The sequence below is a fragment of the Drosophila obscura genome, unplaced genomic scaffold, assembly GCF_018151105.1.
Source record: "Drosophila obscura isolate BZ-5 IFL unplaced genomic scaffold, ASM1815110v1 contig_96, whole genome shotgun sequence".
Classification (NCBI taxonomy): Eukaryota; Metazoa; Arthropoda; class Insecta; order Diptera; family Drosophilidae; genus Drosophila; species Drosophila obscura.
This window is the reverse complement of record NW_024542890.1, coordinates 1,040,105-1,058,796: the sequence shown is the minus strand read 5'-3', so window position 1 is coordinate 1,058,796 and position 18,692 is coordinate 1,040,105.

The following is an 18,692-nucleotide window of genomic DNA, read 5'->3' as shown; positions in this document are numbered from 1 at the left end:
TGTGGCGGGTACTTGGATTTTGAAATGAAATCGTTGCTAATTAGTCAGCTGTTCACGAGGGCACCCATGGGCATTCCCGTAATTCGTCGAATTTGATTATTTCGTCAGCCTGTACATACACATTTTTTTACATATATGTATATATACATATGTACATATATATATATATATTTATATGCATGTACGGACGTATGTATGATATATACATTGAGTGGTATGGGTGTTCTCACGCACTCACACAGATAAGGCCACTGCGTCGCTGTCGCTGGCTGCAGACGAGTGCCATTCCCGAGCGAAGAGCAGAGAAAAGCGAACGCCAAGCGAGGCCCCGTTTCGTTCACGCTTTGCTATGTAAACATGCCTAAACATGTCCATGCATGCGTGTGCTTGCCTGTGTGTGTGTGTGTGCGTGGTGGTGGGTGGGTGTCTCTTTCTCTCTCTCTCTCTCTCTCTCACTCTCTGGATGTGTGTGTGTGTATGTATCAATCAGGCAATGAAGAAGCGGGGTATGGGCATCCCCTGCCAATGCTCTGATTTTGGCAAAGTTCCTCGTACAGTGTAGTTAGGGGAAGGGAGTTTGTTGCTATGAGTGAGGTGGAGGGGTGGAGGAATTTACGAATAGGCCCCACTACAAACGAGGGCTGCGAACATGGTTTATCGCCCCCGACCAGGGCTACATTGGGCAGATTCCCTTCGTGAGATCATCAAGATGATTGGGAAGCTAAAAAACTAAAACTATTCAAACATTTGAAAGCGAGTCGGTCTGTACAATGTACATACTTAGTACATACATATGTACATATGTATAAAGATTCAATCTCTGATATAACAGTTGAAGCTAGCATAGTTCCTACATACATTATGTACATACATTTGTAGATATATAAATGATAGCGTCTTATCATCATTCCTAAAGGATTCATTAAATTAATTTCTAAGGCTAATAAAAGGTCTTTCTCTTAATCTCTTAGCAGGAAGCTTCTAGAGAAATCTGAAAATGCTCTAGTTTATCTTTCACTCTCCTCTGCTGTCTCTTTTTCTCGGCCAATCAATGGGGGCCGGACATCCGCGGACACACCACTCCAACCCACCGCTCTTCTCTCTTCCCACATGCACTTTGTTTTCTGCTTGTGCTAGTGCGCCCCCACGGCCAGCAGCACCTGACCCCCCCCCGTCTACCGTCCACCGTCTACCGTCCACTGTTCACCGTTCTCTTTTAACTCTTTTAACTGGGTGGCTCCATTATCAGAATCCCCACCATCTTTTGATTATCAATATCTTGGCATTGTAATATATGCAAATGCAATAACAAAAAAAGAACACCAAAAACTGCAAATAGAGAGAATTCGAGAAATCGAAAAAGAAGAGACGTGCTTAGTTAGTTTGCAACACACACACAAACATGTATATATACATACATATATACATATACACATTAATACATATACGGACAGAGCATTTACTTAGCTGCTTTATGCACTTTCATTCGCCTCTGCTGCAGTTGCTCGCTCTCTCCTCCTCCTTCTCTATCTATGCCTCTGCCACTGCCGACGCTCTGCTCTCTCAGCGGGCTGACCGGGGCCGGGGCCTCACTGCGTGTGCTCTGTTCAATGCCCCCATCCACCCATTCCATTCCTCACTCGATTGACAGGCCCTTCTGCCAGCTGGCCTTTCCAGACCTTGGCTTCATCGTCGTTGTCATCGTGCACTACCTACTCGTCTCTTCTTTGTGTTCTCTTCCCTACCATTCTCCCAATTAGCAACGAAGAATCCGAAAGGGGAGGAAAGGAAAGCGAAGCGAAGAAGAGACATGCGCCCGGAAAGCATTGAAGAAGCGGAAAGAGAAAGAGGCAACAGCAAAGAAAATACCTGGAAAGCAATGAAAAGTCAGAGAGAAAAGGTGGGCATCAAATACTCATGAATCTTCTCCTTCGAATTTCTCCCTTCTTCTCTTATTCCTTTTCCAAGATCTTCTTCAATGTTCTTTCTTCGAATTTTCACCATCCTTAAATCTGCTCCGCAATTTCTTCTCTTCTTCTTCGCAGTACATGGTTTCTTTTCACATAGATTGGCTATGTACATATGTATGTATGTATTTACTTCTCCTCCCCTTTATGAACTCTTTGCTTTTCTGCCATTTCCTCTTTTCATGTCGTGTCATAGAATTCTTTTCGCTCTCCTCAGTTCTCTTTCTCCGCTCTTTGCTGCTTTAGTTGCTTTTTATTTATTATTCGCATGGACTTCTTATTTCCCCTTCTCTTCTTCGTTTTCCTCCCTTATTGCCATGCCTTGCACCATTTTCTTTTTTCTTAGTATTCGCTTTCCTCCCTTCACCATCCATCATCGTCATTTTGTGAAATTATTGCAATTAAAATATGTACATGAATATGTACATACATACATATGTACTCCCTTTTAATTTACCTTTTGTTAGTGTCCTTCGTTGTCCCGACCCGACCTCAGCCACATGGACCTTGGCTCTCTACCATGCAATTGATATTGTTGAACTTATTCTCCATAATCTGCATCATGCCACTCTTCTTCATCTTCTCCCTGTCCACCCCCTCGAATACTTCTTGTTCACCTTTCTCTTTCTCTCTGCATTGATGCGCTTCATTCGCTGACGTGGGGCATATGGGTTTCCTGCATGGGAACAGAACAACTGTTGCTCCAGCTGCATATGCGCATTATGGCGGCATAGCATCTCGCGCACACTCTCTCCCCAATCGAATGGGTAGCGCATACAACGTGAGGGGCAGCCGTCGCCACGAACTTCTGACCCATGCAAAAAGCAACAACAACTCTCATCGACGATAAAAATACGCGAAAAAGCAAAGAAATATCATAGAAGAAATATGCAAGCAAAACAAGAGAGAACACTGTAGTCGACAATGCGATACCCGCTAGATTAACACGCTAGATATACCGCCGAGGACATTCCTGGGCTATCGCATTACAGGGGGTGTATGGGGGATGTTTTTATATCGGGGTTTTAACTGTAATCGACTCAAATGAGAAATTGAATCAGACTTCAAACTATTATTTGACAGGTACGTATTTACCTACTAGTAATATTCATAGTCGAGGCAAAGCTGAATCCCACATCTTTTCAATTGTGGATACTAAACACGGTGTTTTTTGCCCTTTTCCATCTTATGTATACACACATATGTATGTATGTGTATGTGTACATACTATACTATTACATACTATGCACTAGCTCGTATTTTGTGGAATTTGTTGATTTTCGCATGCGGAAGGGGGAGCGGAAAAGCTTGGAAACAATCTTGATATGAGCTAATTTCATAGACGAATGAAACCCTAATTTGATTGCCATAGCCCTAGATATATATATGTATATGTATGTATGTACGTATGTATGCAAAGATGAACATACATATGTATGTAATGCTTTCTTCTGCCTATCACATAAATTGAACATACTATGGTACTCCACGAGTACTGGGTATACAAAAATGCCGAACAGCAAGCGAAATGTTGAGCTAGAATTAAGTGTGTGGCCGGGGTATTGGGGCGGGGTGCATGCTGTCTAGCGGGAAGGGATGAGAGTAGGTAGGCGGAGTGGCGAAAGAACGAACAAAACGAAACGAGCGAGCGAGCGAGCGGACGAAACAGTTAGACTTTGCCATTCCCCACGACGTCATCAAACTTCGTATCTGCCGCTGCTCTGCTCAGCTGCTCCATGCTTCGCTTCTGCTTCTCTTCTGCTACTGCTTCTCCTCTTCTTCTTCATCATCATCATCTGCTTCTTCTTCCAAATTACTTGTGTACACAAGCACTTGCACACACACCAGCTTGTGCGTGTATGTGCATGTATTTCTTTTTTTTTTTTCGTCGTTTGTGTTCGTCTCGTTCGTTGCTCACTCGTTTGGCGTCGGCTGCCTCGGTGGCGCATATTTAAACGTGTTGCATAGTCTCTTGCGAGGCCCTCGTCAGCGCGTCGCCGTCGTCGTCGCAGCGCAGGCAAGGCGAACGTCGGACCGACTGTCCGTCGTTCTGTCCCACTGTCCGTTCGTCACTCATTCAAGCACGCTGCTAGCTAGGCACTCTCTCCCTCTACACCTCTCACTCACGCTTGCTGTCTCCCTCTCACTGACGCTTACTGTCTCCCTCTCACTATTTGCTTCACACAAATTCAATTGGCCTCAATAATGAATTAACAAAAAAAAAAACGACCAAGAAAGGAAGGCTTGCTTTGGGGTCCGAAGCTTTTGATACCCTTGCAGATCTATGTACATATGTATGTACATATGCCTTTTTCGTTCGTGGGGTAGCTTTCTGATATACATATTTACATATTCCCACAACATATATAAATATGTATGCTTAAATAGTTATATAGATAAAAATTGTAATACATATTTAATACACTTATGCGTGTACCTAAGTAGTTACATATTAGATTTTAATAAACATTTAAAGAGTAGATACAACTGAAACTAGCTACTAGCTACTCTAATTCATATACGGAAACTATACGACACATGGTTCCCATTCGATCAGATTTGGGCGAGATAAAACTGAAGATATGTATGGAACTGCAAAGTCCATCGTTTTACATAGATTATATATAGATTATACATAAGCTAATAATATGCTGATCCTATGGCAGTTCTGAGTATACCCTTAATAGTTTGGAACATAATTCATTCTCTGCGTTGCAAAGATCTGTTCCAAACCATAGCATCTCCTAGTATAGGGTATTGAAAAGTAGCAACAGAGTAGTGTAGCGTGCGAAAAGCAGCACAGAAGAAGAGAGAGCCACAGTGGGTGCGAGCGGGAGATTCACAGGGGAGAGCGAAAAGTGTTAGAGAAGACAGAGATAGAAAGAGCGAGAAGGCTAATAAATACATACAAACATAGCTCAACATGTAAAAATGATTGCTTCGGTAATGCTAAAAAACCTTTTTCCCATTCGGTTTAGCCCCCTCCCATTGTTCTCCACTCCAAAACTGATCTCAAGGCATGTATTTATGTACATACGTATGTATTTATATGTATATTCATTTATTCCCTTATCGATCGCTTTGGAAACTATACGATCTATTATTAGATCTATGGATAGTCTCTTTTTGAGGTTAGTGCGTCGCCCTTTCTCCCAACTATGTATGTATGTATGTATGTATAATGGGGGTTAACAGTTAGATATTTTTGTGTGGGATTTTTCGGTATTCCTCTCGCTCTGTCTCTGTCTCACTCCCTCTCTCTCTCTTTGTGTGTGTGTGCCGGCTGCTTCGTTGAAAAACTTGTTGTGCCGCCGCTGCCGCCTATGCCTCTGCCCGCGCACAAACAAAAAGACGAACGAACGAAACGAAACGAAACGGGGCCTGCCTCGAGAGTGTGTCTCTGTCGACGACTCTGGAGATTAAAGAGCAGCAGCAGCAGCAGCAGCGGCAGCAGCAGTCCCAAACCCCCCGTATGAGTAAGCGAGCGCGTTTCGCAAGGCCAGCGGCTCGGGCGGTTTGAGTGGGTGCGAATGAGATGGCCAGCCTAACAATGTAGCGTATTTTCTGTGTGTGCATGATTCCCTCCCCTCTCTCTGCCAGCGGTCTGCAGCCGTGCTTTATCTATCGCCCCCGCATCGAAGCGCAGCGTATAATAGATATACATACATAAGTACATACACACATACATATACATAAATGCACAATATATTGTAATGTATGTATGTACATATACTATATACGAAATGTACAGATGAATGTAAGTGTATTTCATCATCCGGCCGGACAATGATTTTGTTTTTTTTTTTGGTGATTGATATCTTAATACGAGACAACTGACGCGACGCCTTACTTCTGCTTCTGCCTGACGCTGACGCAGCCTCGCTGCTGAGGTCGCGTGAATGATTGCATCTGCCCGCTCTCTAACAATCTTTAGCTCTCCGTATCCCCCGCTCTCCACCTCTCATTTTCAGAGTATATTTTCTTGGTGTAAATTTAACTCGTTTTTTTTTTTGATTTTGTTTTGCTTCATTGCCGCCGTTTAGTATACCTCTTGTAGAGGTATTTTCGACATAAAAAATATATAAAAATCGACTTTCTTGATCAGAAGTACTTCGTTGTGCCTCTGTTTTAACATATGTATGTACATACATATGTGATACATATTATGTACATCATGTACACACTTACATATCTACATAGGTCTTTTATATCATAAACATATGTTAATATATACATATGCATGTACCCACCATAAGTGCAAGGGTATGAAATGCTTCGACAAACAAAGTTTTTATTCTTTTCCTTATGCCTTGTTTTGCTTTTTCGTGTGTTCTTATTTGCTTGCGATTTCATTTACTTTATGTGCGTGCTTCTACATCTTCCCTCGCACCCGCTCTCCCGTTCCCGTTCGACCAACGACCTACAACTACAACAACTACAACCCGTTATGACTTTCAGGTGTGCTCTCCCAATCGCCCGGTCGGTCTCGTCTCGCCATTTCTCACTCACACACACACACGATTGTACGATTGCCGCTTCGCTTCGCTCGTGCTGCTGCTGCTGCTTATTTGGCAGCGACGTCGCCGTTTTCGTCATTCCTGCCTTGCGCTTTTTCCTTGTTGTTTTATTATTGTTATCAATATTATAGCATTTCTGTGGCGATGCCCTACAGGGGAGCGTTCGGGCAAATTTGTTTTGCTGGTTGATTGAAAAATGTTGTAGTAGCACATCAATGGAAAAAAAGCCCATGATTGGAACGGTTCTCCCCCATTAAGAACGAACATATTGAATACCATTAGAGTTTATTATTTACCAGAAGGGAAACTTATAAAACTTATTAATAAACAAAATTTTGAAAAAAAAAAAAAAATGCAATGAGTGCACTGAGTGATCAAATACTTTACGCTAATTAATGGTAATGCTAGAAGATCTCAAAAAAGAATTTATATCAAGTTTTTCAAACATTGAAACTTTGATATAACATTCGAGGCCAACAACAAATATTAATAACTAAACTACATTTATATCCTTCTTTGTTTGGGACACATCCGTGTACACTTATGTATGTGTAGGTCCCCTATTAAGGACCATGCTCTGCAGCCCTGTAAATAAATTGAGCATTAATGGCTCGCAGCGACCTTGAGTCGCAGGGCATTGACAGTGTCTACTTGGCTGGCGCTATGTTGCCTTCCATTCACCGCTAGATAGAGCGAGCGGAGGCCGACTCCGAGCCGAGCCGCGCTGTCTGCATTGCTGCTGGTTCTGTCGCTGCCTTTGCTGGCAGCGGCCGCGGTGTTGTCGTCATCGTTGTCAATGCATCCGATTCTTGGACTCGGACGGGCTGTTTCAGGTGCTGGAGATGATTTTGCAGCATTAAAGGGGACAGAGTCCCAAATTGAGCCATGAATGTACATTCTTTCCCAGGCTAAAAACATTAACAAACGGGGCCGCAGAGACGCGACGCTCGCTTCCGCATGCTAGAACCAAAAGCCCCGTTATGAGCTTTTAGCTGTACAGGTGGGTGTCTGTCTCCCTGTGTGTGTGTCTGATAACACACACTCAGGCAGAGTTGAGAAGTGTCGTCACTTGACAGCCAGGGCCTGTCTTTCGGAGCTGGCCCGTCGCTGCATCTCAAGAGTTTAGCTGGAAATTTGATCATTGGCGCCATCTAGTGGCAGGGACTGACATCCCAGGAACGGATGTACCGATTAGAAGTAGCTCTGTCGGCGACGTCAGCAGAGCGCAGCAAAACAATTTTTTTGCGTGTTTTCTTTTTGTACAAACATTTTTGTTGTTGTTGTTTTGTTGCTTCTTTGCTTTTTTGTCTTCTTTTCCTGTTTTAGTTTCTCTGCTCTTTCTTTTCGCCAATTCATGTTGGTAAATTAGCAGCAGTGGAAGAGAGAGAGAGAGAGTAAGAGAAAAAGAGACAGAGTGAGAGTTGGGGGAATTCTTTTCGTCTGGAAGATGTTAAAAAAAAGCTACTGGAAAGGCGGTCGTGGTTGTTGCATGAGACGAAGGAACGTTGAAAAGGGAAACAACCAGGATAGGGAAAGAAAGGGATGGGTAGAACAAAATGGTGAGGGGCAACCTGAAGGGGTATTTGAAGGAGCTTGCCGCAGAGAAGAAAACTGTTTGGGAAAAGTACAGTTCGAGCAGCGACCTGCAAAATGATGTACACACATTCATACATACTCCATCGACTTGTAATATTAACTAGCAGGACAGCTGATCCCATCGACTTGTTGCCTAATCTATAAATATACATATACATACTCCTTTACAATATTTTCTCTGATTTCGTTGTTGATTTCCAGTAACTAATTTACCACTACAAACAGCTGGAAACTCAGCTTCAGTTACCTGACGTAAGTTCCATGCAGCCTGATGGGAGAAATTAGGAAGAAAGGATACGGAAAAGCAAAATTTCATCGAAGGAATCCTTGAAAATGGCTCCGCTTATTTAGTGGGTCAATATTAGTTAAGGGGTATATTAGATTAGGAAGAAAATCTGTGGCAGGCACAATTTTAAAGATACGATAAAACTAAAAAGTATCGTAGAGAATTACCATATTTACCAGAGTGACAAATCTGATTAAGATTGGATCAGTTTTATAGCCAGAATGAAGAAATTAATTTTCAGTTGCTTCCCCACATCCTCCAGCACGAGACCCCGACCTCGCTACTCATTCTCTTTCTCGCTATGACACTCTGGCTCGTTGTCCCGATAGCGGAGAAGATTAAGAATCTTAATGGTACATGTATAATCTACATGTAAGATGTAAAATATACATTGTAGATGTAGATAACAGATGTAGAAAAAAAATCTAAAATATTTTATAATTCTACATAAATAATTAGCTCACAAATGTATATACTGACTGAGAAACGTTTCCTTCTCTGCGTTACACACATCCACTTTTACCACAAATCTAATATACCCCTTAACTATATTTTGAGTACGGGTATAAAAACCGATTTCCATATAATTTTGTCCGGATATTATTTTCTAAATTGATTGAAAAGTGATTAATCTACCCAATTGAATTATAATTGAATTAACTTTGATCCAAAAACCTATTATATAAGCAAAAGTTCACGTTTTTGGGAGATGAAAAAAATATGCTTTTTGATAAAAGGTTCTCCTCAAAGCCTCTCTAACATATTGAACCCCTAAAAAGATTACCGGAACATTTGTCCAACCTCGGCTAACAGTATATTTTTGGGCTTTTTTTTTTATCGCGGAATTAGGTAAATTCGGCAATTTTTCTGGTAATTTTTTTAGGTAGTTCAATATGATAGAAAGTCTTAGGGGACAAACTTTTATCACGAATTCTCGTTTTTGTAGGAGATAATAGTAAAGGAAAATATGACCATAAAAATACCAAAATAAACCGAAAATGTGAAATTTAGCTTACGTAATTGGTTTTTGCATGAAATTGAATGAAATTACATATATGTACATATGTCGATAGGGTAAATTAGTTAGCTATCAATAAATTTATTAAAAACAAAACAAATAAATAAATTTAGAAAATAAAATCCGGTTAAAATTATATGGAAATCGGTTTTTAAACAGAAACAATTCCATGATTTTTTGACTGGTGGACCTTTTTGCCGGAATTCCCCATATGTACTTGTGTTTATATATGTACATACATATATACACACACATAAATGTACATATATTTGTGTATGTACAATGTACATTCGTATCATTATTGTTAGCAAGCGTGAATCATGAATTATGGGAATTTACATTTGGAATTGCACAACTTTCCAGATAATACAAAACCCAACGTTAGCTGTCATCATTTACTCATTAATTGTTTTTGTTTTTTTTTTATTTATTCCCTCGTTGTTTTGTTGGCCGTGTGAATTTTTTGGAGTAAAACTCACAGTAATAGCTGAGGAGAAAGAGGAGATGATAAAAGAAATAGAGGAAAATCCGCTTAATAGATAAAAACTCTGCGCTTCAAGCGAAATATCTTAAACCAATGAATATGTGAGTCATATGTGTGTACATAAATATGTATATATGTATTTACATACATATGTACATATGTTTTTAAATGATTCAAGCTGATTCCTAGATATCAACTGAATCTAAATTGTGTGGGTGATGAATACGCGGGAAATATTGGGGGAATTACCTTTGAGTAGGCGCACATCAGATTATACAAATTCTTACGTAGATAGCTCAGATTGCAGTGAGGTGATTGATTACCCGTTGGAAAACATTATGAATACGACAACAAATATTTTTTCATTGATGTACGTACAGTATGTACATATACATAAAAACTTTGTAACAATCAAATCAAACAATTGTTCACAGAAAATAGGCTTAGTACACCCTTGATTACCCATTATTATCTCTGCTTCGCTTTCTATTGTTTCCGTTACCCAAATTACACATGCATAGATACATACATATATACCTATGTACATCTCTTAAATTCTGCCTACCTGATGGTGCAAAATCGATTGAGCAGCCACCCAAAGCTTGATCCTCGCTTCCCTTACCTGAGTGGGATTTCCTGGGTTTACCTGGGAAAATCGTCTCGTAAATTAATTGCAAATGGCACTAAATCGGTATGGAATATACTGCATGTACATAAGTATGTAAGTTAAGGTTAGGTTTATTTACAAAAGTATAATTTGTAAAGGTCTCAGAGTCTATAGATGTTAATTTGGTCCTAAGGTAAATAAATGTAAAGTTATACTAAATATCAACATATACATATGTATGTATGTATGTATTTAAATACAATACATTCTATACCATACCTACTTTTCATACTAAACTGAGGTGTTTTATTATTTAATGGATATTGGGTAGAGATCCTCTGGAAATATTTGTCTCTTGTGGTTAAGCGTTTTTTCGTTACGTTTCTCTGTAGCAGGTAAAATTACATTGCAAGTGCGACATACATATGTACATATGTATGCGACAGATATGTAAATACCACAAATGACTGCAGTTTTTCGCCAGAACAAATATATGTATACATACATAACTTTAACTTTTAGCTTATATATTTGGATGTGACACCGCGATTTTTAGTGACTTCGACCCATCTGCGACCTATGGACTTCACCAGTTCGTCATAAATGGATGGATCCATGGGGAAAGACCTAACATTTTGACAAAAATCATTCCTATTTTTGGTCCTTTAGCCACCAGTCCTTTTCATTAGATCTCCTAAAGGTGATCTAGGATGAGGTCTTATCATTCCATCAGGCCAATCCATCAGGGAAACTTCTTTGTCCAGGAACCATTTCTTGGTCAGCATTTAGGAGTGATTCGAGTCATTATCCTGATCGAGCTACGACTTTAATGGTATTTCCTATCCAGAATTACGTCATATTTACATAGTCGAGGCCACTTTTCATATCCAGATGGACCAATAACCGAATGGATAAAGTATCCCTACAACATTACGTGCCCACCGCCATGCATACCCGATTTAAGAGAACACCTGGGTCGTGAGAAGTAGTATTAAGATGCCTAATATGAAGTTCCCCAACAAATATAAGCCCATTGACCTTAGTTTCATATGACTTTAACACATTTTTCTAACTTGGACGACATAAATGCACCTTCGCGAAATTTACTCGGTTTCTAAACTTGTTTTGGAAAGTAGTGGTATATTTTTTGAGCTATATGACCTTTTAAATTGACGTCAATCAGCCTATTCCTTATAGTACGACTACTAACCCGTTCTTTAAGATCATTTTTCAGATCTATCAACGAGAGAAAGGGATTTTTTTTGGATTTTCGAAGAATGCGCCTGTCGAAATGAACCCATGTTGCGGGCTTTCATACGCGTGTGTCTCGCTATTTTGTGTAGTAAATCGAAGTAAACACTTTTTTTAAATCCATTTTAGATATGTGTGACCATCTGACCTTGTGTGGTCTTCAGTTTTTAGATTTAGGATATGTTTTTTTGAATATCCCTACAATATTCTCCACACCCATTCTGAACCGAATAATAACAACAACAAAAACGGAATCCCTAGGATAGGTATTTCATATATTCTTTTGTCTTTTGGCGATAATATATTACCTATATAATTTGATTTTAACCGTTTTATTACAATATAAGAACAAAATTTGAATGCGTTTCTATTATTTTTTCCAAGACAAAAACGTGATCTTCCTACAAATTTGTACCTAGCTTATAATTTTTACGAAAGGAGCCCAAAAGAGAATCCAAAGTAAACACCCATTATCCTGAAACTAAGCACAGTTGTTTTTATTCAAACAATTTGCTCCAAAAATGAAATATTTGGTTTCAAATTTGAATGCGCATGCCGTTTCTATTATTTTTTCCATCACTGTATATACCTGCAGATAAGATATAGTTATTTAACTATAGCAGCTGTAAATACACCCACAAGTTCACGGAAAATAAAAGCTTAACTGTCTCTGATGTAAGCGATGGAGAAATGGTCAATTTGGATCTCCAGTATGTTTTAGTCTTATTAGTCTTATGGACGATGCATAAATACAGATTAGCGAAACATACTGAGAGGGCGAGTGGATTTTTCCAAAGGATAACGTTGCAGTCCTTGTATTGAAAGCGACAAAGCTATTTTTTTTTGGTCCACATTTAAACCCCATCGAGCAAAGTGTATAGCAATGGTGGCCACTTTGAACACTTGGAAGCTGAGGAAGGTAATCATTGAAGATTCGGAAAAAAACGACCAGAACATCCTTCAGAATTTGGCTCTTCCAATGCTCAAACACAAGACTGAAGATATTTCCAAGCGTGGAGCCAAAACCTGCTATTAATTAATAAGTTAAAGCTCTGCAAAGTTTTGTGGAATTTCTGACTTATATGCACTCGCATAATCTAAAATTTCATTTATTTTGATCCCTTTGGTTCCACTTTACGAAATCTCTGGTGAAATGTCTCTACAATTTCCATTCGCTGTCGCAGTCACCTATTAACTTTATCTTAAAATGTAATGGTGTTAAGTTATATGTTGATAAAATATGGTATAATAACTATGGGGATTACTTTTATTCATTGTGATTTCTATTAAATTTATTATAATTTGTTTACTCCTTACTCCTTATTTCTTTTGTAGGTATACCTACCATATAAGGTGAGGCTTAAATTGAATTGAGGTCCTTGAATTGCTTTATTTCTTGCTTTACACTGAAAAGAATGAATTGCAGATTTAACAAGAGAATGTTTTGAGTGAAATAAAAGAAAAAAGCCGAATGTGCATAGCCGAAGGCACACGAACTCCCACTTCAGAGACATGCGGGCGAAACTGACCGAAGCTTTAATCCCTGCACTTTTAAGTGGTTCGTATCTGAATAAGGGAAGGATTCGTAATGACCGAAAGCATTGAAGAGGCTGCGGGTGCAGTGTTATGAATTAATGCAGGGCTCTAGTACGAATTCCTTTGTGTATGGAATTCCAATGGTTGGTTACGGAACCCACCTTGACCACCCACCAGTGAACAGACCCCATGGTCCGGACCGATGTGTCCGATATTTCTTAGAAATTGTCTGGCTAGCAAAGTGGCAAATGGCATGTTGGCCAGTCGCAGACAATCGAATCAAACCTATTTTTTCCAGGTTAAAATGTATTCGAAAAATGAAACTTCCTGTGATCCTGGGTCCTACCTACCCTCTTGTTGGTTCCATCTGAGGTAAGTGTCTATGGGGACGACCACAGGTCTAGTTGGAAATTCAACGCTTTATTTCGTATTTTTCGCTTTTTATACTTCCATGTGCCCAGGGCTCACCGCTCCCTGCTCTCACACCGCACACTAATTCCTCCATCGCTTATCCACCAACCATTTATCATCCACGAACGTCCCGTTCTGGCCCTTCGATTTTGGGTATCATCGATTCGGATACAGAAACCGAAGCGTAAAAAGAAAATTGGTTTTTCATTCATGTGTATGTATGTATGTACATATACATAAGTACGTACATCTGTATGTATTCGCTTTCAGCTTTGCCTTTTGGCGCTTTTGCTTTGTGCTGTTGCTTCGCATTTGCTTTAATATATGTACATACATACATCCATACATATGTACATATGTATGTATGGGTGTGTGTTTGTATCTTTCTGTGCGTATCTTTTTGTGTTTTTTTCTGTGTGTATATGAATGTACATACATACATACGTATGTACGTAAGTGTGTGTAGGATAAGATATTTGGCTTTTTGTACCGTTGAGCGCTCTCTTGGCTCATAAAGAAATACATACAAACATACTTATGTATGTACGAAGTATCCGCACATGATGATGTACATGATATATACATACATATGTACATAATATCGGCATACACATGCACATGGGTAGATTTATATACATATATTTTGAACTGCGAAAAAGCGAAGAAGCGAAAAAAGATACTAAGCGAAAACTGATAATACTAGACTAGAGTGCGATGGGAAGAGAAGGATGCAGGAGAGTGGAGGATGGAAAAGTAGCTTATACGAATTTTCGATTTATTTTATGTCGATACCCTTTCAAACAGTACGTCGATTATTCATTCCCATTCGATTATATTGCAACGCAGAAAAGGAAAATTCGGGATGAGTCCAACAAGAAAAAAAAAAACAACAATAAACCCATCCTCATTGTCGATGCTAGAGTTGAGCAGCAATTAGCAGCCTCGTCATGCACACGACATGTATTTTGTTTTTTTTTTGCACTCTTGTTGCTGCACGTCGGCTGTCAAAGAATAAATCCCGGAGCAATGCGATCAATGGGATCTTTATCAATTTTTCTTGTACTTGTCTTCAGAGAAGACACAACGGTGCTTGGGGAAATTCTTGCACTGCGCCTATTCTCATTCCACCTAATGACGAATATTCTAGCTGTTTATATACCGCACCGTTCGCTGGCACACTGGACGTAAGGGATTATTAGGGAGAGAGAGAGAAATATAAGGAAGAAGTGGCAGGAGGTCAGTCACGTGACATTTTGTTCTTAATTCTGGGTATAATATTCATCTGAGCTGGAAAAAAAAAGACGGAAGGATGGATCTTTCTTTCGTATAGTATGGGTATCCCTTATTTATATACTTTTACATGAATCTAATACATATAGCCATTTCTTTTTTTTAGTACCATGTGCATATAACCACCACTGAATCCTGCTCAGAGGAAAGCCTTGCTGCTCTCCGCACGAAATTGTTTGATTAGGAATTCAGAGTGGAATCTCTATTTGAATTTTTATGACTTACATACATACATTTACACATAAAGATTGTTTGAATCGTCTCCACATGCGAGTAGGTGGTGTTATGGTCTGTTATGGAGGCTCTTTCTTATTATGGTTCGATTTCCGTTCTCTTAAATGAATGATGTAGCTTATAAGCAGATTCTGAAATGGTTATTCCCGGAATTAGAGAATTTATTTTAAAATTTGAACTGGTGTTGCATCAATTCATACCGAACGATGGGTAAAAGCTTGGATTTACCCCCGAAATAAATATTCATACATATGTATGTACATATGCATATTTATGGTTGAGTTTACCTTAATTTGGGCAGGCTTATGCAAATCAAATCAAGTGACTACCGACGACAAAAACTCAGTCCAACATGTGGGAAATGTGTAAATTATTTCCGTTTATAGGGCATGCCAAATTCTGGACTGTTGTTTAATAATTTTCGATTGGTGCGTTGCCAAACTAAGATGCAAGGAAGCAACTGAAACACAATTGCATACCAAATGTACAAATGTACATATGTAGATATGTACATACACATATTTACATCGAAGCACAATGAATAGAATGGAATTTTCAGTTTTCTACAGCTCAGAAACTTATCTATGCTAGTTTAATTGTTAAGTTTAGGTTTGGCCATAAAACTGTTAATTAAAATTTCGAATTATTTATTGTACAGCATTATCTGATGAGGAATCAATTCAAAGTCTTGTGTTTGAACCTACTGTTATTTGGATTTGGATGAGCAATCCATTTGGGGCTGCCCATTAAAAAAGATCCGTGAATGAGTACATATTTATTCTTGCAAGTCTGTTGAACCAGCCAAAGGGTGATGAGAGGTGTGAGGGAAATGGGTGGGGTTTGAGGTGCAGGTGGGACTTACACACATTTGCAATATGCAGATTTTTGGCTTCCACTTGTTGTCAGTACGGCAACACCCAGCCACCCAAGCCACCCACCCTCTCTTTCTCTCTATTTTCATCTTGGATCGATTCCATTGAAAAATGTTTGCTGTCTAGAAACAAAGAGCAAACAAAATGTATCTTCTAGATACACACACACACGCACAAGCAAAATTGGTAAAAATTAAAAAATAAACCCGAAAAAAAATGAAACAAAAGCCGAACGAACGCAAAATTGAAGCCATAAAAGCGATGAAAAGGAAATCAACGAAAATGAAACAAAAAAGAACACGAGATATAAATCTTTGCATGTATCTGAAAGATACATGTACATACAGATATACGTACATAACATATACAAACACACATATGTATGTACATATGTAGGTATGTAGGGATGCATGTACACATTTGTGTACTTATGTATATGTATGTGGTGTGTATGTGGTGTGTATGTACATAATCTGCAATGATCTCTCCAGCTCAGTCTTCTTGATGAAAGAAAAAAGGTCAAATTATTGCGCTCTCTCTATCTCTCTCTCTGTCTGTCTCTCTCTGCCATAAAAGCTACTCACAAAGAGAAAGATAGAGAAAAATTGTTGGGGGGAGAGATGGAGTAAGAGACAAGTCAAAGTCGCAGCTGTTTAGGTAAAGAGACAGCGACAGAGAGAGAAAAAGAGAAAGAAAGATGTATATATGTACGTACGATATGTCTCTACATACATATTTACACATATGCAAATATGTATACTGATATCGGTATGTACATACATAAGTATGTATATATGTATGTATGCATACAAATATTATAACAAATAAATAAATATGAACATAAATACATACATACATATGAACATGGCCAATACATACATATCTGAGGGCCACAACAGAAGCAAAAGAGACGCTACAACCAACGAACCCAAAAAGCAACAGCAACAAGAAGTGAACGATTTTGCTGTAGGCGAAGTATTTAATACACTTCCAGATCTATCGTTCCCATGAAAAATACAAATGGACATTCCCATGGCTGGGTCCACCGAGACCGAAACCTAAAACTCAATTATAGAACATTTCCATATAATTCTGAGCCGATATTTATTGTTTTCTAAATTTACTGAAGCTAATTTAGTTGACTTGACTAACTGACTTATAATTTCATTGGCTCTGATGAGAAAACCTTTGTTTTAAAATTTCCCTTGCGAATAAAATTGTTTTTTGGTCTGGATTGTCTTGAAAGCGAATGTTAAAAAAATATACGAGGCTGGTTAAAATCCGATTTATTTTGATTTGTTTGACTGTAAGGAATTTCTAACGACGTCACCATTGCGATAGATAGATCGTATCCTGCTGTGCATGTACATACATTCAGAATACTCATAGGTACATATGTATTTACATCCATACATACATGTATGTATATGTGTATGTATGTATTTACCTGAGTTGCAAACTTGTGAAACAAAATAATTATGCCCGTGGTGTAAGGGTATGGATCCAACAGCAGTGCAGCGCAGCGCAGCCGAAGGTCGTCGCCGTTTTGTTATTGCTGTTTCTCTGCTTCTGTCGCTGTCGCTGGCAACGCTGACTGCGGCCGCAGCAGAAACACCAACAGCATCGACCGCAGCATAGATTCCACTATGAGAAATTTGAGAAAACTGCATTAAATTTTCGTATATTTCGTACCCACTTTCCCCCCCTTCCCACACCTTTTGCACACACACACACACACGCCGATTGCGTTGTTGCTTTTCCATTCAAGAGTTGCATAGATATTCATGGAAAGCTTCATAGAGTTTGCACATACATATTTATGTACAGATATGTACATATATGTATGTATGATGTACATAAATAATAATGCCATGCCATGCCATCCATAAGATACATACATATATGTATGTACATACAATTCGCATTTCGCATGGCAATACATACAAACCACACGCACACATGCATATGTGTGTATGTATGTTGCCATGACAGTCAAATTGGTGGCCCCAATAGAGGAGAAGTAGCTAAAGAAGAAGGAGAAGCAACAAAGACTGGAAGAGGAAGAGGCAGAGCTAGACTGAGAGAGGTGGGAAAAGGATAGGGCTAAGGAATGAAACATCTGACATAGAAGCTTGAGGAGGAAGGGAAGAGAAGGGAGAAGAAGGAAATTGGGAAGCAAGACAAGACCAAGAGATGCAAAATGATTGAACCAAAAGAAAAAGAGAGGGAAGCCAGGATTAGCTGCTAAAGTGGCGAAAGCGGAGAAGAGCTAGAAGAAAACAGGAGAAGAACCCAATAAAAAATTCTGTGAATAAAATGGAATAACAAAAAACGGGCAGGAAAAGAACGGGGATGAAAAGAAAAACAAAACAAGGGAAGGGAAGGAGAATAAACAGGTACATATGTACATATGTATGTAAATATGTAAATAGGAGAGGGCGGGAAAGGAGATAAATAAGGGCGATTGGATGATAAAACGAGGGGGTACAACCCGAAGCAGTATAATTTTGAAAAAAACACAAGAACCCTGGGAGGGGTGGGGGGGGGCCAAATTACTGCTATAATTATGATCCGATCTGATTCAGATTCGCAGCTGGAGAGGCATAGGTTTATTTATATACGC